The sequence below is a fragment of the Theropithecus gelada genome, chromosome 4 (assembly GCF_003255815.1).
Source record: "Theropithecus gelada isolate Dixy chromosome 4, Tgel_1.0, whole genome shotgun sequence".
Taxonomy (NCBI): domain Eukaryota; kingdom Metazoa; phylum Chordata; class Mammalia; order Primates; family Cercopithecidae; genus Theropithecus; species Theropithecus gelada.
Window position 1 is genome coordinate 126,073,637 of NC_037671.1, and position 24,786 is coordinate 126,098,422.

General features: G+C 41.8%; 1 protein-coding gene across 9 annotated transcripts in view; it reads left to right on the forward strand.

The window, feature by feature from the left end:
- Positions 1 to 24,786, forward strand: part of PDE10A (phosphodiesterase 10A) — a 337,758-nt gene that overhangs the window by 36,356 nt on the left and 276,616 nt on the right. The window contains exon 2 of one of the 9 annotated variants that reach the window (XM_025382251.1): positions 9,489 to 9,495. The exons of 6 other annotated variants lie outside the window; for them this stretch is intronic. The gene's annotated coding sequence lies outside the window, so the exon portion shown is untranslated. Of the gene's footprint in view, positions 1 to 9,488; positions 9,496 to 10,122; positions 10,782 to 20,922; positions 21,067 to 24,786 lie in introns of those variants that run through there. 2 more of the 9 variants (XM_025382257.1, XM_025382248.1) reach the window with 2 other exon arrangements.

The window sequence follows — 24,786 nt, forward strand, 5'->3', positions numbered from 1 at the left end:
TGGCTGATTGGTGTACCTGAAAGTGACGGAGAGAATGGAACCAAGTTGGAAAACACTCTGCAGGATATTATCCAGGATAATTTCCCCGACTTAGCAAGGCAGGCCAACATTCAAATTCAGGAAATACAGAGAATGCAACAAAGATACTCCTCAAGAAGAACAACTCCAAGACACATAATTGTCAGATTCACCAAAGTTGAAATGAAGGAAAAAATGTTAAGGGCAGCCAGAGAGAAAGGACGGGTTACTCACAAAGGGAAGCCCATCAGACTAAGAGCAGATCTCTCAGCAGAAACTCAACAAGCCAGAAGAGAGTGGGGGCCAATATTCAACATTCTTAAATAAAAGAATTTTCAGCCTAGAATTTCATATCCAGCCAAACCAAGTTTCATAAGTGAAGGAGAAATAAAATCCTTTACAGACAAGCAAGTGCTTAGAGATTTTGTCACCACCAGGCCTGCCCTACAAGAGCTCCTAAAGGAAGCACTAAACATGGAAAGGAACAACCAGTACTAGCCACTGCAAAAACATGCCAAATTGTAAAGACAATCGATGCTAGGAAGAAACTGCATCACCTAACGAGCAAAATAACCAGCTAACATCATAATGACAGGATCAAATTCACATATAACAATATTAACCTTAAGTGTAAATGGGCTAAATGCTCCAATTAAAAGACACGGACTGGCAAATTGGATAAACAGTCCATACCCATCAGTGTGCTGTATTCAGGAGACCCATCTCACGTGCAGAGACACACATAGGATCAAAATAAAGGGATGGAGGAAGATCTACCAAGCAAGTGGAAAACAAAAAACAGCAGGGGTTGCAATCCTAATCTCTGATAAAACAGACTTTAAACCAACAAAGATCAAAAGAGACAAAGAAGGCCATTACATAATGGTAAAGGGATCAATTCAACAAGAAGAACTAACTATCCTAAATATATATGCACCCAATATGGGAGCACCCAGATTCATAAAGCAAGTCCTTAGAGACTTACAAAGAGACTTAAACTCCCACACAACAGTAATGGGAGACTTTAACACCCCACTGTCAACATTAGACAGATGAATGAGACAGAAAGTTAACAAGGATATCCAGGAATTGAACTCAACTCTGCACCAAGCAGACCTAATAGACATCTACAGAACTCTCCACCTCAAATCAACAGAATATACATTCTTCTCAGCACCACATCACACTTATTCCAAAATTGACCACCACATAGTTGAAAGTAAAGCACTCCTCAGCAAATGTAGAAGAACAGAAATTATAACAAACTGTCTCTCAGACCACAGTGCAATCAAACTAGAACTCAGGATTAAGAAACTCACTCAAAACCGCTCAACTGCATGGAAACTGAACAACCTGCTCCTGAATGACTACTGGGTACATAACGAAATGAAGGCAGAAATAAAGATGTTCTTTGAAACCAGTGAGAACAAAGATACAACATACCAGAATCTCTGGGACACATTTAAAGCAGTGTGTAGAGGGAAATTTATAGCACTAAATGCCCACAAGAAAAAGCAGGAAAGATCTAAAATTGACACCCTAACATCACAATTAAAAGAACTAGAGAAGAAAGAGCAAACACATTCAAAAGCTAGCAGAAGGGAAGAAATAACTAAGATCAGAGCAGAACTGAAGGAGATAGACACACAAAAAAACCTTCAAAAACTCAATGAATCCAGGAGCTGCTTTTTTGAAAAGATCAACAAAATTGATAGACCACTAACAAGACTAATGAAGAAGAAAAGGGAGAAGAATCAAATAGATGCAATAAAAAATGATAAAGGGGATATCACCACTGACCCCACAGCAATACCAACTACCATCAGAGAATACTATAAACGCCTCTACGCAAATAAAGTAGAAAACCTAGAAGAAATGGATAAATTCCTGGACACATACACTCTCCCAAGACTAAACCAGGAAGAAGTTGAATCCCTGAGTAGACCAATAACAGGCTCTGAAATTGAGGCAATAATTGACAGCCTACCAAACAAAAAAAGTCCAGGACCAGACGGATTAACAGCTGAATTCTACCAGAGGTACAAGGAGGAGCTGGTACCATTCCTTCTGAAACTATTCTAATCAATAGAAAAAGAGGGAATCCTCCCTAACTCATTTTATGAGGCCAACATCATCCTGATACCAAAGCGTGGCAGAGACACAACAAAAAAAGAGAGAATTTTAGACCAATATCCCTGATGAACATTGATTCAAAAATCCTCAATAAAATACTGGCAAACTGAATCCAGTAGCACATCAAAAAGCTTATCCACCATGATCAAATGAGCTTCATCCCTGGGATGCAAGGCTGGTTCAATATATGCAGATCAATAAATGTAATCCAGCATATAAACAGAACCAAAGACAAAAACCACCTGATTATCGCAATAGATGCAGAAAAGGCCTTTGACCAAATTCAGCAGCCCTTCATGCTAGAAACTCTCAATAAATTCGGTACTGATGGAACGTATCTCAAAATAATAAGAGCTATTTATGACAAACCCACAGCCAGTATCATACTGAATGGGCAAAAACTGGAAGCATTCCCCTTGAAAACTGGCACAAGACAGGGATGCCCTCTCTCACCACTCCTATTCAACATAGTGTTGGAAGTTCTGGCCAGGGCCATCAGGCAAGAGAAAGAAATAAAGGGTATTCAATTAGGAGAAGAGGAAGTCAAATTGCCCCTGTTTGCAGATGACATGATTGTATATTTAGAAAACCCCGTCATCTCAGCCCAAAATCTCCTTAAGCTGATGAGCAACTTCAGCAAAGTCTCAGGATACAAAATCAATGTGCAAAAATCACAAACATTCTTATACACCAATAACAGACAAACAGAGAGCCAAATCATGAGTGAACTCCCATTCACAATTGCTTCAAAGAGAATAAAATACCTAGGAATGCAACTTACACAGGATGTGAAGGACCTCTACAAACCACTGCTCAATGAGATAAAGGAGGACACAAAGAAATGGAAGAACATTCCATGCTGATAGATAGGAAGAATCAATATCATGAAAATGGCCATACTGCCCAAGGTAATTTATAGATTCAGTGCCATCCCTATTAAGCTACCAATGACTTTCTTCACAGAACTGGAAAAAACTACTTTAAAGTTCATATGGAACCAAAAAGGAGCCCGCATTGCCAAGACAATCCTAATCCAAAAGAACAAAGCTGGAGGCATCACGGCACGTGACTTCATACTATACTACAAGGCTACAGTAACCAAAACAGCATGGTACTGGTACCAAAACAGAGATATAGACCAATGGAACAGAACAGAGCCCTCAGAAACAATACCACACATCTACAACCATTTGATCTTTGACAAACCTGACAAAAACAAGAAATGGGGAAAGGATTCCCTATTTAATCAATGGTGCTGGGAAAACTGGCTAGCCATAAGTAAAAAGCTGACACTGGATCCCTTCCTTACCCCTTATACCGTAAAAACCCCTAAAACCGTAAAAACCCTAGAAGAAAACCTAGGCAATACCATTCAGGACATAGGCATGGGCAAGGATTTCATGTCTGAAACACCAAAAGCAATGGCAACAAAAGCCAAAATTGACGAATGGGATCTAATTAAGCTAAAGAGCTTCTGCACAGCAAAAGAAACTACCATCAGCATGAGCAGGCAACCTACAGAATGGGAGAAAATTTTTGCAATCTACTCATCTGACAAAGGGCTAATATCCAGAACCTACAAAGAACTCAAACAAATTTACAAGAAAAAAACAACCCCATCAAAAATGGGCAAAGGATATGAACAGACACTTCTCAAAAGAAGACATTTATGCAGCTAGCGACACATGAAAAAATGCTTATCATCACTCGCCATCAGAGAAATGCAAATCAAAACCACAATGAGATACCATCTCACAGCAGTTAGAATGGTGATCATTAAAAAGTCAGGAAACAACAGGTGCTGGAGAGGATGTGGAGAAATAGGAACACTTTTACACTGTTGGTGGGACTGTAAACTGGTTCAACCATTGTGGAAGACAGCGTGGCGATTCCACAAGGATCTGAAACTAGAAATACTATTTGACCTAGCCATCCCATTACTCGGTATATACTCAAAGGATTATAAATCATGCTGCTATAAAGAAACATGCATATGTATGTTTATTGTGGCACTGTTCACAGTAGCAAAGGCTTGGAACCAACCCAAATGTCCATCAGTGACAGACTGGATTAAGAAAATGTGGCACATATACACCATGGAATACTATGCAGCCATAAAAAAGGATGAGTTCATGTCTTTTGTAGGGACATGGATACAGCTAGAAACCATCATTCTCAGCAAACTATCGCAAGAACAGAAAACCACACACCACATGTTCTCACTTATAGGTGGGAATTGAGTAATGAGATCACTTGGACACAGGAAGGGGAACATCACACACTGGGGTCTGGGGGGTATGGAGGGAGAGCATTAGGAGATATACCTAACATAAATGACGAGTTAATGGGTGCAGCACACCAACATGGCACATGTATACATATGTAACCTGCACGTTGTGCACACGTACCCTAGAACATAAAGTACAGTTAAAAAAAAAAAAATTGCTTTCAAATGCAAGACAGAGGCAACTTTGCCAGTAAATGGCTTCAGCTTTATGGGTTGGACTTGGTGATAGGTAACAAGGCTTCTCAGATTTCATTCAGGTGACTGCTGGGTTCAGAGTCTTGCCTGACAGGTACAGTTGCCTGTTGCAGAGTTCTACAAACAGTGGGTGTGCTGGAAAATAAAGATACTTAGCGATATGCCATTTAACACCTTAAAGTACGGACAGGTCTGTGGCTAGAAAATGAAAATGAAAATCCCTGCCGTTTGTAAACTGGGTGTTGTGTGTGGTGGTTGATTACTCCGCTCTGTCAGCAGCTGGAAGTGACACTCCCACTTCCCAGGCTGTTTGTCCCTCTTCCCCCAAGTCACGTGGCTTGGGTGCAGCAGGGCGTCCGCAGAGCTTGGTCTCTGTCCTGCTCCAGGTGATAGTGTGCAATTACATCTTCTGTGGTTTCTGTGATGGCCCTAGGCAGCTTTTGGACATTTAGGCCCATCTAGCATCATCTTTATTTAGTTCCCATTTGCTTTCTAAGAATTAATCATATGGCACGATGATTGTTGAACAGTATACTTGAGGGAAAATTATGTATTAATGGAAACAAAATAAAAACAAAATATATCATTAACAGAATATGCGTTTAAAATACACGAGGCATCGGTTTTCTGGTGGAAATACCAGGGCCACGTGTGGTAGCTCATGCCTGTATATTACATACAGATTATGTTACATTGTGAGACCTTCAACAAATAGTTAATGTTTTGTGCAAAAACAGTAGAGCATCCCTATAACTTGCATTTGAAATAAAGCCTCAAATAGAATTTCTTTGTGCACTTAAGGCAATTGGGTAGTTTTTGAACCGATGGGAAGTGACCTGGACTTCCAATCCTGCCTGTCAGAAAGGACAGATTTAGAGATGTGACAGAGGTCAGTGAATATCATTTTCTCCTGCCTCTAAACTCTGGCTTTTCCAGGGGCAAGTCTGGGTCACCATCTGAAGTGTTGCTTCTCTTCTAAAGTTCTCAACATCTAAACTAAGACTGTGTCATAAATCTGCAGTCCAGAAGGACCAGAAGGGCTACTGAGCACGTCCCTGATGCTCCAGATAGGACCCTCTAGAATGACCCTTTGTGTTTGTTAACTGTCCCTGTCCACCCCACCCGCGGCTCCTTCAACGCCCTCCCCGCCCCCAAGCCCGCTGCCTGGGCCTCGCTTTCTTTCCCCTTCTCACCACTGTGGATAGGAATGAAAGTGAGCCGCACCAGGGAAGGAAATTGCAAAGTGCCTTTTACCTTCTCTCTTAATCCTTAGTGGCAAGAAAGTCTTCTTTCCTAACACATTAATAGTTTCAGCCATGGTATTTTAGGTAAGCTATGAAAGATTGGCGAAGGGATTTCTGTTGAGAGGAAATAATTATCCCTTTCAAAAAATTGTATATTCCAAACATCATCTCTCTTTGTTAGGTTATTGAAAGTCTGCTATTTAAATAGTTATTTCCTGTTACTTATTAACTCTGAACATTTTCTATATGGTTATATTTGGCAAGATTTATTTAAATGTTTTCTTTAAGAGTTAACATCAATAATCTGCATGTTTTCTACAATGGAGGTGTTAATGTTGAAACGTAAGAGAATGAATGCATTCAATGAATGGAAATCTTAACATCTAATCCAAAAAAGAAAACATCTGGAATAAACACCTTCATGAAAACTTTCATTTTCGACTTTTGCATGGCTTCCTGAACGTGATTCCCTGATCTAAGAGACTTTCTTATGCAAGGAAGAGAACTAAGAATTTCCTCTTAGCAGCATGTGACGAAGCTGGCTGCACCCTCCTTCCTGGGTAACTGTGTCTTTGATCCCCAGGACCCTACTGGAGTTGGTTTTTTCCTTTGCTGCCCCTCTTTGTCCTCTCAATCTCTCAATGTTGAGAAACTGCAAGGCTCAGGCCTTCAACCTCTCTCTTCACCCACTTAGTCCCACAGCCTTGTCTATAAACTGGTAACTCGCAAGTTGATCTGCAAACTTTACTTTCCCCCTGAACTCAAGGAATCATATTAAACTGTGTATTCAGTGTTTCCATGGAAAGTTAGTGTGTGAGTCCGTTTTCACACTGTTGATAAAGACATACCTGAGACTGCATAATTTATAAAGAAAAAGAGGTTTACTGGACTCACAGTTCCACATGGCTGCAGAGGCCTCATAATCATGGTGGAAGGCAAAAGGCACTTCTTACATGGCAGCAAGAGAGAATTTGTGCCGGGAAACTTCCCCTTATAAAACCATGAGATCTCGTGAGACTTATTCACTGTCACGAGAACAGCACAGGAAAGACCCATGCTCATGATTCAGTTACCTCTCACCAGGTCCCTTCCACGCTACAATTCAAGATGAGATTTGGGTGGGGACACAGCCAAACCATATCAGTCAGTTATCTCAGACTTGTTCAAAACCAAACCTTACGCTTCTACCCTCCACGTGTTTCTTCCCTTATCTCTGAAAATTACATCCCTGTTCTTCCATTTGCTCAGGTCCAAGTCTTTGAAGTCATTCTTGACTCTACTCTTAGTATCACACCCCACCAGACAGCAAATCTTGGGGACTCTTTTTGCCACCTGCACTGCTCTGCCCACGGCCCATGCCTAGACCAGTGAGACGGCCTCTCCTTGGCCTCCCGGCGTTGGCCTTGCTCCTTGCTGGTCTCCTTCCACACAGCAGCAGGAGTGAGCCTTGCACAGGGCCAGTCAGCTGTTTCACTTCTGTGGCCCTGTGGTTTCCTCACAGATTAGGTCAAATCCAGAGTCCTCCCCATTGCCCTGAAGAAGGCTGGCTTCCTCTGCCACTCGGCCATCTCTCTAGCACTCTCTCTCTCACTGGGTCAAGTGCATTGTTCTCTCTGCACTTTGAGCTCACCGAACACACTCCCTCTTGGCGCCTTTGTACTAACTGAACACTCTGCATAGCAAGCTCTTCCTCCAGGTACCTGAAGCTCGGGCCCTCCTGCGTTCAGGACTGCTGGAGTATCTCCCTACCAACGGGTCTCCCCAGACTAACTCATGTGAAGTGTCATCTCCTGCCTGTGTCACCTGCTCTATACCTTTATTTTACTGACCTTTGTTTTTCTTCAAAGCACTTATGATCATGTGCTATTTATTATATTACTTTCTTGACTCCCCATCTGTAAGCATGTTGAAGGCAAGAACCTGGTTTGCTTTGTTCACTGTTGTGCTTCCAGGGCCTGCAGCAGTGCCTGGTACAGAGTCCCTGCTCAGTGAAGTTTTTCCAATGGGTGAATGAAGAGTTTGCCGCATGCAGTGATTCATTTATACAAGATTAGAATTTAAAACTCCTAACGTGGGAGTCAGCGGGACTTAGGGGCTGGAATTTTGAACTGGTATTAGTTTATATTAGAATGTTAAGTTTTAGGAGGGCTTAGGAGAAAGAAAAAAAAAAAAAAGAGAAATGCTGCAAGAGACAATCAGAGCTGACCAATTACATTAAAAGTTTTGTCTCTTTAAATTTAAAGTCTTAAATGCCTAACATTGCTAGCATGATTGACAACTGAATGTTCAAATCAACCTAGAAAATAAAGAATGTACTGAGATAAAAGTGTTTTGAATCAGGGAATGACATGAAGCAAGAAGTGTTTTAGGAAGATTGATGTGCATAGTTTGGGTGGGGAGCGAGAGAGACCAGATGCTGGAGAGAGTGCCAGGGCCAGCCCAAGAGAGCCTGCCTGAGGCCACGAGGCCTGGGCCGGAGGAGGGACAGTTCTTGTGGGAACTCTTGTGAGAGGTGGATGGGTACAACTCAAAGCCTGATCTGATATGGTGGCAAGGAAGAAGGGGACATTAAGGAGGATCCAAGACTTTGAATCAGATTGAATGACTGACAGAAGCAGAGCTTGATGAGGAGGCCTTGGCCTTGTGGAGAGAGTAATACATTCACTTTCCCATTGTGGAGTTTGGGTTTGGGGAGGGAGCAGGAAATCCTCATAGAGATGTCTGGAGAGCAACCAGAGAAGCATGCGGCTGCTCAGGAGGAGACCAGGCTAGCTGTGGAGTTATGGGAACAGACAGGTATTTCAGAGGTGTTAGAAAATATAAATTAGAGAGAAAAACCTGGGGACGTATTCATGATTGGGGTCAGGAAGAGAGTGTGTTTCTAGAAGGATCGTATTGGTAAGGGGGTGAATGCTCGCTTACTCATGAGGGAGGAGGGGAGGGAAAGCCCACCATTGGATTCCACAGCTGAGAGGCCACTGGTGACCCCAGCCAGTGTGAGCATTGAAGTCTGCAGAGTCCAGGCTACAAGCCCTGCTTTCCTGAAGTAAGTTTAAAATATAGGAATAATTTTGTATTATGTTTTAAGTTTATGTTTTAGATGTGCTTCCCTTGATAGCATTTTGAGAATGTTTAGGTTTCTCTGTTTTTTTTTTATTTTTATTTTTTTCTCTTTCTCTCCCTCTGTCATTAATTCATAGGTTAAAAGGCTGTATTAGGCTGTTCTTGAATTGCTATAAAGAAACACCTGAGGCTGGGTGCGGCAGCTCACGCCTGTAAGGCCAGGGTAGGTGGATCACTTGAGGCCGTGGGCTCAAGACTAGCCTGGGTGACATGGCGAAACCCCGTCTCTACTAAAAATACAAAAATTAGCTGGGCATGGTAGTAGGTGCCTGTAATCCCAGCTACTTGGGAGGCTGAGGCAGGAGAATCATTTGAACCCAGGAGGTGGAGGTTGCAGTGAGCTGAGATCATGCCACTCCAGCCTGGGTGACCCTGTCTCAAAAAATAAATAAAAACATCTGAGTCTGGGTGATTTATAAACAAAAGAGGTTTAATTGGCTCATGGGTCTGCAGACTATATGAGACGCATGATGCTGTCATCTGCTCAGCTTCTGGGTAGGCCTCAGGAAGTTTACAGTCATGGCGGAAGGTGAAGCGGGGGCAGGTGCATCACCTGCAAAAGCATGAGTAAGGGTCGGGGGAGGTGCTGCACACTTTTAAATGACCAGATCTCATGAGAACTCACTATCATGAAGGCAGCACAAAGTCTGATGGATCTGCTCCCATGGTCCAAACACCTCCCACGGGGCCCCACCTCCAGCACTGGGGATTACAATTCAACATGAGATTTCCAAACTCTGTCAAAGGCAGAGCACAAGACAGTGTCCCTTGGCATCTAAATTGATTATAAAAGAAGTTTCTGTCTTTACAGGGCTTCTTTCTAGCATGAAAGTTTATATAGAACATGTTTTCCGACGGCCCCACTTTGTGTGCATGTCTATACACACAGTCACCCACTGTATAAGGATGTTTTGGACCCACATATATGATGGTGGTCACGTAACATTATAATACCTTATTTTTACTGTACCTTTCCTATGTTTAGATATGTTTAGATACACACATCCTGACCATTGTGTTACAGTTGTCTACAGTATTCAGCACAGTACCATGCTGTACAGGTTTGTAGCCTGGAGGCAGTAGGCTATAGCATAAAGCCTAGGTGTGTAGTAGGCTGGACCATATAGGTTTGTGTAAGTCCACTCTGTGATGTTCACACAACAATGAAACCAACTAGCAAGATATTTCTCGCATGTTTCCATTAAGTGATGCACACATGCATACGCACACATGCACACTCACCAAACACATATACAGAGACAGACAGAGAGAGGTTGCTTGACTGACATTAAGGCAGTGGCTCACGTGGCTGAGGAGGCCGGCAAGTCTGGAAACAGGCTAAGACTGCTGCAACCATGAGTGTGAGTTTCTGCAGAGCAGCAGGCTGGAACCTCAGCCAGTGTTTCACTGTTTCTCAAATTCTTGAGAATTTTTTCCTCTTGGGAAAATCTCAGTGTTTGCTCCAAAGGCCTGCAGCAGATTGGATGACACATTATGGAGGGTAATCTGCTTTACTCAGAGTCCACTGGTTTAAATGTTAATCCCATTTAAAAAATACCTTTACAGCACCATCTAGACTGGTGTTTGACCAAACAGCTGGGCCTCATGGCGGAGCCTAGCTGTCTCGTAGAGTTAACCATCACAGTGAAAAAGCAGTGGCTGTGATACCACTTGAAGGAGAAGCTTTTGTTCCAAGGATTTGGTCCTTTATGTCAATCCTGTGTTTCTTTTTTTTTTTTTTTTTTTTGAGATAGAGTCTCACTCTGTCACCCAGGGCTGGAGTTCAGTGGTGCAATCTTGGCTCATTGCAACCTCTGCCTCCCAGGTTCAAGCGACTCTTGTGTCTCAGCCTCCCAAGTAGCTGGGACTACAGGTGCACGCCACCACGCCCGGCTAATTTTTTTATTCTTGGTAGAGATGGGGTTTCACCATATTGGCCAGGCTTGTCTCGAACTCCTGACCTTGTGATCCACCCACCTCAGCCTCCCAAAGTGCTGGGATTATAGGCGTGAGCCACGGCGCCTGGCCAATCCTGTGTTTCTTTACTGACAATTTCGATCATATGCAGCCTGTCAGGGATTCTATTTTGAAGGGGAAAGGGGCTTTTCAATTCCAGAAAGAGTAGGTTTGACTTTCTAAATTTTGTATCATAAGCGTTATAGGCAATGCTTTAAATAGTTTAAGAAGCTTAGTTTTTTTTTTTTTTTGAAAGCTTAAATTTGCTACGTGAGGATTCATTGAACATAATTCCATTTTTTTTTTAGTTCTATAAATGTTTTGAATGTATCTTTAAAATATACTGAACTTAATGTATCATTTTACAGTATAATTTTCATCAATAACAGATGAAATTTGATTAGGGTCATTTAAAATTTTTTTTCTCAAATAGGACAATACATGTAGAATTAGAACTGGAGTAAAGACTAATAGTGTGAGCAGCTATCCCTTTCTCTACCCTTTTTCTTTCTTTCTTTCTTTCTTTTTTTTTTTTTGAGACTGAGTCTCGCTCTGTTGCCAGGCTGGAGTGCAGTGGCAGGATCTCGGCTCACTGCAACCTCTGCCTCCCAGGTTCAAGCGATTCCCCTGTCTCAGCCTCCCGAGTAGCTGGGACTACAGGTATGTGCTCTCACACCCAGGTAACTTTTGTATTTTTAGTAGAGACGAGGTTTCACCATGTTGGCCAGGATGGTCTTGATCTCTTGACCTGGTGATCCACCTGCCTCGGCCTCCCAAAGGGTTGGAATTACAGGTGTGAGCCACCCAGCCTTTTCTACCCTTTTTGTCTGGAGAGACAGACACAACTTCTCTGCCGTTTTAATCTGCTCTAGAACCAAAGGTAGAGTCCAGAAGAGTTCTGGGCTCCTCCATGTTCCTTGCCACCATGTGAAGTAGTGACCTGCCTTCCTCATCCTCTGCCTTCAGCCACCCCACAGTGCACCCCCTCCATTCCCTTACTGACCCTTATCTCTCTTCCATTAGCCTCCAGTGGCTCTGCACAATGCTTCACCATTTCCTTGGCTGTTTCTAAAGAAGGGAACAGCTAGGTTTTCCACAGCGACCTGACTGCAGACCCCCTGTTATGCTTTGTAGCCTCCCTAACTGCAAGGCTGGTGGGAAATTGCTCAGCTTCGACATGTCTCAAGATATTTTACTCAGATACTTATGAGAAACATCTGTTTGGCCATTTCTACTCCCATCATCTCCTTTTCATGTGCAGTGCAGATACTGCCCAGGCAGGGTGGGGGTGGGAGAGAGACACAAAAGAAAACAAAAAACTGCTTTATTTGGTGTTATCCTCCTGTGAACATATAGACTGGTTCTGGGTATTATAAAATGTGTCGTGGCCCAGAAGTGGAGTGGCTTGTCAAGTTTTTCTTTATTAGCTAAAGGACAGGAATTGACAGGGAAATAATACAATTAATGGAGGAGAGTGAAGCGTATGAGTAGGGAAAGGCTGAATTGTAGTCTCAGCTTCTTGAAACATAGTCTTCCCTGTAGAAATCTAGATGACTGTAGGTTGAGACTTCTAAGTTTACTGTGGAGTCTCTAAGAGTCAGTTATTAGAAGTTCACATTGACTGGGCACTTAAGTATCTCATCTTATCTCAGTGTTTATAGCTGCCTGATCATGTAGCCATTATAAATGGCAGCGGGTCGAAGCAGCTTGTCCACGGTGCTCCATGTGAGTGAGGGCCCAGGGTTGTCTGATTCCTGAGATGACACCCCGATCCCTCCACTACACTACTTTACACTACACTACACTAGAGTACATTACACTACACTACACTACGTTACACTAGACTACATTACACTACACTAGACTATGCTACACTACATTACATTATACTACACTAGACTACACTACACTAGACTACATTACACTACATTACATTATACTACACTAGACTGCATTACACTACACTAGACTACACTACACTACATTACATTACACTACACTAGACTACACTACATTATACTACACTAGACTACACTACATTACACTAGACTACACTACATTACACTAGACTACACTAGGGTACATTACACTACACTACACTAGACTACACTAGACTACATTACACTACACTAGACTACACTACACTACACTAGACTACACTACATTACACTAGACTACATTATACTACACTAGACTACACTACACTAGACTACACTACACTAGACTACACTACACTACATTACATTACACTACACTAGACTACACTACATTACACTAGACTGTACTACATTATACTACACTAGACTACACTACATTACACTAAACTGTACTACATTATACTACACTAGACTACACTACATTACACTACAACAGACTATACTAGACTACATTACAGTACACTACACTACATTACACTAGACTACATTACACTACACTAGACTACACTACATTACACTAGACTACATTACACTACACTAGACTACACTATACTACACTATAGACTATACTACACTACATTACACCACACTAGACTACATTACACTACACTAGACTACACTACATTATACTAGACTACATTACACTACACTACACTACATTACACTAGACTACACTACACTACACTACTGCACTACACTAGATTACACTACACGCTTCTCTCATATGAATGGGAGACTAGCCCGCGGCCAGCACATCCTCCTAGGGCTCTTTTAGTACCTCTGTAACATTCATTTAATGCTCTCTCTCAACACATTTCATCGCTCACATTTCATTGGTGAGTTCACAGTTTTAGCTGCGACTCTCTTGTGAACAAGGTTTCTCACAGGAGGAGGGGATGCTGTACAAATCACCCCTCTCTGGACACAGGGAGGGGACAGGCGTGAGGACGAGAGACAGAGCTGACTTTGTTGCATGTCAGTATCAACTACCCCCTTGTTGGAGGCCTGAGACATTTTTTTCTGGGGGCCCTGACCCCTTTTTTGAGGCCCTGCATACGGGAAAGGGCTGTGTAAATCCTGCTCCTGGCTGGAGATCATTGTTTCCTTAATGTCTTGGTTTCTCCTGAAGGTGGGCGGGCCATGTCAGTGTGAACTGCAGCTCTGGAAATTCCCAAATGCCTCTTTCATGATTGTCGAATGTGCTGGTTTGGGGTGTGATACAGTGTCAGGCTGTTAGTCTTTAGACCTAGGAATTGTTATCAGAGAGTGAATTTTCCCCATTTCTTTATTACCCTTGTAGTCTGCAAGTTAAATTCTTGTTACATTAACACAGGGTAAAAGAAAAAAAAAAGAAAAAAATCCCATTACTACACAATTATGTTGGATTGGGGGTTTCTTATGCATCAGTTTTCAGCAGTGTAACAAATACACATTTAAACCACACACATAAAATGTGTACATATATTAAATACATATAGTTTAATGAGTTATTTTTGCTGTCAGAGAAGCAGTGTCACTAGATTCTTCTCTGCCTCTTTGATTGGACAATTTTTCTAGCTTTTAGAGATGAAGTCTTGCTACGTTGCCCAGGCTGGTTTTGAACTCCTGGCCTTAAGCTGGGATTACAGGAGTGAGCCACTGTGCCTGACTTCTCTACCATTTAATTAATATGTATAATCTGCTTGGGGGAAAAGAAGCCTTATTTTTTGTGTGATCATTTCACTGTTGACACTTGACTTTACCACTGAGAGCTGTTAGAATACCAACTTTGAGCTGTCCTCAAAGTTGAAGGTCAGTTGGGTTTACCCTGCTCTTATGATTGAGTTTGTGTGTGATAACCTTTATCTTTGCTCAGTCCCAGTGCTTTAGTCACATCTGTGTGCTGGGACTGACCAACTGGGACTTTCCTAGTCTTGGCACCACAAGTCCCATGTCCTGGGAAATTCTTTAGTCTCGAGTGGGCAGACTGGGATCAGTGTTCAGTCTATTAGCAGTCTTTCCAACAAGCACCACCCCAACAAGGTCCCCATTACTCCCACCTCCCCTACTTTAACACTGATTGATAATTTCATATTCATGGCTGATCAGATGTAAAGGCTTATTTTAGTTGTTTGTATTACCCAGCTACTTGAGAGGTTGAAGCAGGAGAACTGCTTGAACCTGGGAGGCGAGGTTGCTGTGAGCCGAGATCGCGCCACTGCACTCCAGCCTGGGTGACAGAGTGAGACTCCAACTCTTTTATTTATTTATTTTTTTAAAGTTCATATTGAACTTAAGGGTATGGCACTGCGATCGATGTAATGTGTAAAGCCGTCCCTCTTCCTGATTTTTAGGCATTGCTTACTTGGGTATGTGGCCTTTGCAAGGGTCACTTGCTGAATGGGTGAGGTGACAGGAAGTAACTCTTCCTTTGCTAAGAATGAATGGACGCTTGGGCTTTTTTGTACTTACTGTTGTCTCAGAGCTTCTCCTGGCATTTCCATTTAAGGATGTTAAAGGTAACTACATGGGAGAAAGCACTGTGTATTTGAGGAAATGTCAGTCTTTTCTTTCATTATTGAGAATATCTCTAGTATTAAGATATATTTTCTTGAAGGTTTTCCCATAGCTTTGATTCTGGACATCCAATACAGAAATAGCATTGACTCATTTTGCATTCATTCAAGAGAAGTTTGCCAGTGTAATTAAACAATATATATATATTTTCAGTAAAATACACCAAGAAATTCTCTGTTCCCAAATTTTGGTGCAGAGTTTTAAATGTTTTGTGAAAACTGGTGGTGCACAGTGTCATGTGTGCCTTTCTGTTTGTTGAATAGAGATCAGCTCTAATTTTCATCTATTTGAGTAGGAAACTGTAGTGCATTTTGAGATTTTGGGCTCAGGAAAAACTGATTATTATAAGTAGTCTATGAATACAATAATTCATTTGTGCTAGAAGAAGCTAGTCTTTGAAACTCAGTGGCTGTATAATAATTTGCTTGTAGGATATTAATTTTGCATCCAGGCCAAAGGCATTAACATGATATCGGCCTGTCCATGTGCATTACCTGTACATTGTTTAATCTGACTAACACAAACTTTAGAAAAATTCGCAAAAGATTACCCTTCCTTTAGGCTGTAGACCTAAAGAAACGTTTTTCTAAAGGAGTGACAGCTACTTGAAGGAAAACATGGAATTTTTTTTTTTAAGTGTTTTACTACTGCCTGTCAAGGAGCAGCTACTTCATGAAATCATGCAATGGCTGCTGAAGACTACTCCTTGGGGACTTACACTGTTTCTTGGCTAAATATGGTTAGGGAAGTTTCCTCCCTTTCTCACACAGGGAGCTCTTATTTTCAGAATTGTTTTATCAGTTGGTTCCTGGGAGGATTCTGGGTACGAAAGGAGATACACCGGCAGCTACTGCTCACGTTTAATTCTGTGGCCTTGCACCCTGTGTCACGTGGATAGGGCCAAGTAGGAGACGGAAACACAACTGACTTGGAAAATGCCTCCTGTGAACTTGAAAAGGAAAACAGAGGAATTAGGTTGAAACAACTTACTAGGAAGTCAATACTTGCAAACTGTAAACTGGGCATAAAACTGAAGGAAGAAAATTTTAATTTGTGGGTAAAAAATCAGGGCTTTAAAGTATCAAATGTGAATCAGTAAAAATAGATTTAGCTTTATTTCCCTCCGTTCTGGTCTTCAGGGTGTGGATTCATGCATTCCCCTGCAATGGTGCAAACCCAATGAGGACATGAGGTTAGATCATAGGAACCAGAAGATGAAAGTGACCACAGGCAGGGTTGACATGGTGCAGTCTCACAGTGGATGCTGTGTGACAGCTGAGAGAAGCAGCGGGAGTGTGAAAACACATGCGAATTTCAGTAAAATAAACTGGGTAGTAACTGAGTAAAATTAATTTAAACTGATCAAATAACTTATTATTATGAATAAATTATTACTTTATGAAAAGGACTTTTAAAATAAAACTTTCTTTAAATATTTCAATATATCATTTTTAAAAGGACCTCAGACTCACATATCTAATGATTTACTTTTTAAATGATTTATCATTTAAAAAGTTTCTTCTTTTGAAAAACCTAACAAAGTGCAAATATCCTACTGCTTTCATCATCAACTGATCATCTTCGCCTTTTGCTTCTATGTGTCACATAGAAAAATGCAGACTTATTTTCATCACTTTGGTGTTAGAAATATTTTTCAGTTTGTTCAGAGTATATGAATAAAATGTGTTTCTAGAAAACTGACAGATTTAAATTGATAGGATGTACATAATTGTTATGATTCAGTAAAGTTACCAAATGTGATTTATCTAAAAATAATGAATGGAATTAAATGACTTATTTCACACATATTTCTTTTCTTTTTCTTTTTTTTTCCCCGAGGTGGAGTCTTGCTCTGTCACCCAGGCTGGAGTGCAGTGGTGTGATCTCAGCTCACTGCAACGTCTGCCTCCTGGGTTCAAACGATTCTCCTGCCTCAGCCTCCTGAGTAGCTGGAATTACAGGTGCCCACCACTGCACCCGGCTAATTTTTTAGTAGAGACGGGGTTTCACCATGTTGGCCAGACTAGTCTCAAACTCCTGACCTTGTGATCTGCCCGCCTCGGCCTCCCAAAGTGCTGGGATTACAGGTGTCAGCCTCCGCACCCAGCTTATTTTACATGTATTTCTATAAATTCTGCTCAATGGGTTTAACACTTCGCTTGGATTCTTACTACTTTTTTTTTTTTGTAGTGAATGACCCCTGTACTCAGCATTCCTTACTTCTATTTGATCAGGAGAGTCAGTGAGACTGAAGATTTTAAAATGTTTTCTCCATTTTGTGCCATTTAATCAGCCATTCAGATTTTTTCTGAGTGTCCACTATGTGCCAAGAATTCTGCTAGATGCTGGAAATACAACAGTGAACAAAATAAAGATAGTTCTTGTGTCCTGATAGGATACATTGAGAACACTTAATGCAGGCTTGCTGTGTTGGGGAAAATCTTTGATGGAATTAATCATATTAAAGTGAGGTTTAAATGACAAGTAAAGTTAACCAGGCTGGGATGGAGATGGCGTTGCAGGAGGGTAGATATTCTAGAAGAGGAAGGAAGTGGCGTGTGAGGACAGATGTGAGAAGCACGCATGGCATGTTCCTGGAGCTGGACATCAATACCTGCTTGCTTGGAGTTATCCTAGGAAGGTGGGTGGTTGGAGGTGAAGCTGAAGAGGTGACTTGGGGGTCAGATTTTTGGAGGTTTTAGGAGCCATATTAACAGTTTTGACTTTATCCAAAAATATGAGGATTGACTAAAGTTTTTTAAGAATGAGAGTATGAGGAATTACATTAAATTCACAGTTTACAAGGATTGCTCTGGCCGTTATAAACAGCTGAAGAAGGCAGAGAGTAGTCAGTAGAGTGGTGGACTAAACCAGCAAAGTGTTTAGGAGCTAGTAGCTGACAAAAGAAGTGAAAGTAAGTGGAAATGTTTGCGAGATGTCTGAGCCGCATAATCGGTACAACTTGGTGCTTAATGGTTGCACACGGCAGAAGTGGGAGCAGAGCCAGAGTCCCAGGCTGGCCTCCAGGTTTGAGTGTGGGCAGTTGGGTGGATGATGCGCGACTGTCTGCGAAAAAGGGAATGGAGGAGGAAGGAAGGGCTGGTTTGGGGTGGGAGATGTTGAGTTCAGTTTTGGGTCAAGAGATTTTGAAGTGCTTGTTGGACAGATAAGAGACAGCAAGTTGGTATTAGCAGTTAATGTTGGAGTCTGAAGCTGGAGAGGGAAATAAGGGCTGGAGTATATTTGTTAAAGTATTACTCTACCTTTAACTTGTTCTTTTACTCTGTCTTCTGAATATTGCTATTCAGAAGAGGAATTCAGTGCTACATCGTGACAATCACTTAGGTAATTTCACACTTAGTTTTGAAAAATAGTGTTTTATTTTATTATTATAATTTTTGAGACAGAGTCTTGCTCTGTCACCCGGGGTGGAATGCAATCTTGGCTCATTGCAGCCTCAACCTCCTGTTTCAAGCAATCCCCCTACCTTAGCTTCCCGAGTAGCTGGAACTATAGGTGTGTACCACCACACCTGGCTAATTTTTGTGTTTTTGTAGAGACGGAGTTTTGCCATGTTGCCCAGGCTGGTCTCAAACTCCTGAGCTCAAGCAGTCTGTCCGCCTTGGCCTCCCAAAGTGCTGGGATTACAGGGTGAGCCACCACGCCTGTCTGAATAATAGTGTTTTATAACCTCTGAAATTCTGTGACTTCCTGGGTGTCCCCTAATAGGCAATTTCTTGATTATAATCAAGTATTTGGTCCATTGAATACTGGATTATGGAATGTGATACATTAAAAAAAAACCTGAACACATGCAAAAAAATATAGAATTACTCTTTTAAAGGCCGTTTCTGTTGGAAAACTAACATAACCTTTTGTTATATAATACAAGGGATAGAATCAAAATAAGGGATTTGTTTTCCAGTTGAAAGTATGCCTATGTGAAGCAAAATTGGTTAAAATAAAAAAGAAACTATCCTCTAAAGAGAAATTATGCTTTTCTGTTCATTTTAAATATTTGATGTATCAAATTTGAATGTATTTTCATCTATAAACATTGTTACTGACTCCAAATGTTAAAGAACTCACTAATAGTTCTTATGTTATTTATGAATCACATTTTTGAATTTATGCCCTATTAAAACACTAAGATTCTGGTTTTTGGTGTGTTGATACTTAGGTATGTTTATAGTTAAGAAAGACATGTGGTGAGGTGAGACATTCTTGCTGGAAAGATATGTCTTGCATTATTTTAGTACTGTTTCTTGAAGTATACTTTAATTTGTATTCATCTCAACATGAGACAAAAATGTGTCCAGGCGCAGTGGCTTACGCCGGTGATCCCAGCACTTTGGGAGGCAGTGTGGGTGGATCACCTAAGGTCAGGCTTTTGAGACCAGCCTGGCCAGCATCGCGAAACCCCGTCTCTACTGAAAATACAAAAATTAGCCAGGCGTGGTGGCGGGTGCCTGTAATCCCAGTTACTTGGAGGCTGAGGCAGGAGAGGCAGACGTTGTGGTGAGCCAAGATCATGCCACCGCACTCCAGCCTTGGTGACAGAGTGAGATTGTGTCTCAAGAGAAAAAAAAAATCTGTGTTTATTTCTCACATCATTTTCTAAAGTGAGGACTGTTGTAAAAGTGTGTGGGATTAAGGAGCAGAGCGTACCTGATGTTTGCTTACATTTTGTTGGGTTGGGGAAGGGGATGAAAGAAAAGATCCTCCCCTAGGGTTGCCATCGTTTAGAGTGATAGGAGAATAGCAAATATTTTCCATCAAAAACATACTTTCTCTTACTCTCTGAGCGATATAAATCTCATTTGGTCTAGATACCATTTATGAAAGGCAGGTTAGCATGGATGGGCTTCTGTAGATATTAGTCGTTAATAATGATTGTTCACTATACAGTGATTTTTTTTAAACCCTAAGTGAAATTTGAGTTGTCTTTTGCATGTGGGTAACATATGTGTTTCATCACGAGGGAGATGAGGATGTGTGAAGTGTGTAAAAGAAGCAGGGAAAGGTGGTGTCCAGTACTGGCAACCAGTGAAGTTGTTTGAAGTTATTACTGATGACAGTGTACTTTTCAAATTGAATTTGGTTTATTGCTTCACTGGCTGGATAAAAGAGTTGTTTCTGAATGAAGGAGATCAAACCTAAACAGTACATTATCTTCATTATACTTATGGTTGTATACAATAAATATAACTTGTTTAATCCAAACATGGTGTCAGATTTTCTTACAGAAAATTGTATTTGTGTATATGAAGGATTTTCCTGTGTGTTTTCAAGGAAATGAAAATGTGTAATGGCTACAGCAGGGATGCCGATAGGCTTAGCAGGTGATTGACTGCTCAGAGGTTTAGTTGAGAGACAGAGAATTCTCTGGACGGTAGCCATTATTGCTTATTCACACTCCATTCAGCTTTCCCCGCTCCTTCTGGGCACAGCCTCAGATCTCATGGTGCTTTGGAAGGCACGTGGTGTGGGCCTGGTACATGGTTGTATCCACTCATCGAGGTCTGGGATTCCACCACAGTAAGGCTCATCAGAGCCCTTCCTCAGGCCTGGCAGGAGGACAACCTGGAGAAGCAGTTCTCACATTTCACTGTGGTTGGTAAGCAGGGGAGGATATGTTTTCAGTCCTGGAAAGAAGTCAGCTTATCAGTCAGGACAGGTGAGGTTCTCATTCAGTAACAAGTGCTATGAAATTCTCAATGGCTTAGTACAACAATCATATATTTCCTTTTCATATACAGTTTACCACAGGTCCAGGTGACTCCTTCATGGGTCAATAAATTACCTTTTGGTTTTTTGCTTGTTAGTATGAATTGGGCTTTTGTTTCTTGCAGTCAAAAGGATCTTTTGAAAAACAAACATATTGGAATTTTATTCAGTGGAAAGAAACACTATTTTGAGAGAGACAAGCAGAAGCAAGGGCTAGGAATAGCATTAGGATTTGCTTTAACGCTGACGTAGGCCCGCAGCTCTCCCGATTGGAAGTCTCTTAAGGTAGACTAGTAGTGTTCCTTCTTTTATAGAGAGGAGAGCTGAGGTGAGGTAATTTGCAGAGAACTTAGGCCGCTTTCTAAAGTTCACATGGGAATTTAAGGACAGGGACTTGAACCAGAAAAAGATTTTCTGATTCCTTGTGCAATGTGATCTTTCTATTGTTTTATGGTTTCTCGTAAATAGAGGTGGAACTTAGACAGAAAAGTTTTGAAGGCCACTTCTTCTTAAGGCATTTAAAGGAGAGGAGAGGTGTCCATGAGGTTGGCCACCACAATGGGCTCATTGCCTACAAGCTGGGCATTGTATTAAAAAGTTCTGCAAGTTTTCATTTATGGGAGCAAAAGCAATACTCTCATTAAAATAACTGTTCTTAGAATAGTAATATGAGTCCTGGGAGGGACACTGTGGCATCATCTCATCATGCAGCACAGACTCATGTGGGTCATTCCCCCTTCTGTGCTCTGCAAACTCAGCTGAGGACCAGAGACTTGGGTGTGATGGGGTGACACTGACGTTGACGGGGATTTCAGGGCCCGCTTGAACATCAGATCTGGATTCTGGATGATAGCAGATACATAGGTGATGGAGAGCTGTCTAAAGTCGATGCCGTTAAAACTGTGCTGCATTTCATCCTTATAAACTGAATGAATCTCCAAAATGGTATCCAACTCATTTGGAGACACATTTCACATACATGAAACTCTTTTCACGTTGCAGCTGCCCAGCGTCAGGCTCTGAAACTGTTGTCTTGATATTTAAATACAGTTATGTGTCGCTTAACGGTGGAGATACCTTCTGAGACAGGCATCACTAGGTGACGTCCTCATTGTGTATCGCTGAGTGCACTTAGCAAACTTAGATGGTACAGCCCGCCACACGCCTAGGCTCTGTGTGTGGCCTGATGCTCCCAGGCTGCCATCCCTATGCAGCATGTGACTGTACTGAATACTGCAGGCACCTGTAACCCAGTGGTAAATATTTGTGTATGCCAAGTATATCTGAACATTAAAAAGATAACGTGTTGTGCTACACCATTAGGAAGGCTACCACATCATCAGTCAATAAATATTTTTAAGTTTTGTTATAATATTATGGGACCATCTCATATATCTTTGGTCCCTTGTTGACCAAAACATCATTATGCTGTGCACGGGTGTAATTGCAGCTAAAGCATTGCTATCCACATTAACTCAAGGCATTGGGTGTGTCATACATGCTCCTTGTGCAGAGGAGACCTGTGCATCATTAGCACTGTCAGGCCCTGCGGTCAGTGGATTTCTGAAAGTTCAGTACGTTCTTTTTTAAAGTGAAGTAAGTATTCTGAAAGCATTTTTAACAAAACTTCTTCCAAGTTGGGAAGCAAGAAACTAGATAATGACAAGGTAACAACAGAATAAGTATATTAGGATAAATGTATATATTATATTGGAATATGAAGAGCCCTAAGTTGTTGCCAGAGTGATCCTATTCAGTAACAGATATTATCATGTTGATCCTCTGGGCTCCCACCCCTCTTATGATTAGTAATAGAGCAGAAAAGTCCTTAACAACCTGACTCAGCCTGTTCTTCCACCTAGGCTCCTGCACGTACTGCACGCACTCCATGGTCCAGTCCCACCAAGCTGCAGATGATTTTCCTCATACCTGACTTACTGTTTTATCTGTTGACATTTTTTACAATTTTTGTGCCTACCCGAAGTCTCCTACTTGCTGTACCGGGTACACTTCCCTACTCTTAAGATATGTTTCTCTGTTCCCACTGTAGTCATTAGTGATGTGGTCTTTCTGGTTTTTCTCCTGGGTATGAGGTAAGATTGCAAGTTTATGATGTGAGTTGCTTTGATCAATAGCAGGTGGAAGGAAGTGAGGTGTATTACTGACTTGTGGAAGTCTTTAATAGGCAATGCACACTTTCCTACGCTCCCATCCCCTGCTGCGGTGGTAGCCAGTGCTGTTCCATGTGGCGTTTGGTCTTGCATTCCTGAGTGAGTACAAGGTAGAGGAAGGAGACTCCTCCGAACTTCATGGATGTGGACAGTGAGTGAAAAACCAATCCTGGGTGTTTTCAGTTACTAAGATCTTGGGATAGTTTATTACTTCAGCAACACTTAGCTCTGACGGACTGACACATGCCCCTCTAATGAGCTTCTCTTTCCTCAGTGTTACTGTAATTGTTGGTAGTATTTTTGAGAACTTACTGTGTCCCAGACTGTGTGGCTGGTGCTTTATTTATGTTTTTTTGCTTGTTCGCGATGTTAATAATTTGCTCAAGGTCAGACTGGGTGACTCCTAATGACTGCACTGCACTCACCCCAGCTCCCTTGGCTGCATTACTCAACACCACATCCCCACGCACCTGCTGTGTGCCCAGCTCTGTACTAGGTCTGAGGATCAAAAGATGAATCAGAAATAATCCCTGTCCATGAGAAAATAAGGATATTATAGGGAGAAGGAGAAATTCAAGCAAGTGAGTACAATGACATATTAATATAGGTTGTAGAGCACAGTGGATGCTAGAAAGATTTAGAATCAAAACCTGTCTCTTTCATTATGTGGTCTTGGACAAGTGTCTCTCTCCCCACTCTCCAACCTTTCTGTCTTCTATTCCAAAAATCGGGACATTTCTAACTTCTATAAGATGTCGACGGCCAGCTACCTCAAAACAGTAGTAGCACTGCATGTGCCAAAGCATTTGAAGCCCTAGGCACTTAACAGCCTGCCACAAATGACAGTTTGTGTGTGGCTTCCGTGTGGCTTCAGTGGAAGATTCACCCAGAGCACAAAGGAAGGAGCCAGAGACTTGCTTGAGGGAAAAGGAGCAGAAAAGTGATGTGGAGGAGGAGGTGCTGTTTGACTTGAGTTCTTAAACAGAAGTAATTCTACTCTGACTGGAGGACAAGGGCAATACATTCCAGGTTAAGAGAAATAGCATGAACAAACCGTGAAACATTGGAAACTACAGGAAACTTTAGTTTTAGAACAATGCGGAGCGCTGTGGGAGAAATGGTGGGAGATGTGCTGTGCAGGTGCCACAGGCAGCCCCAGCCGCTTGAACGCGACTGCACAGGCCATTCAGAATGAGTGGAAGGGCTCATTCTGAGCTGTGTGGCTTTTTTTGTTTGTTTGTTTGTTTGTTTGTTTTTTGAGACGGAGTATCGCTCTGTCGCCCAGGCTGGAGTTCTGTGGCGCAATCTCGGCTCACTGCAAGCTCCGCCTCCCGGGTTCACGCCATTCTCCTGCCTCAGCCTCCCGAGTAACTGGGACTACAGGTGCCCACCACCATGCCCGGCTAATTTTTTGTATTTTTAGTAGAGACGGGGTTTCA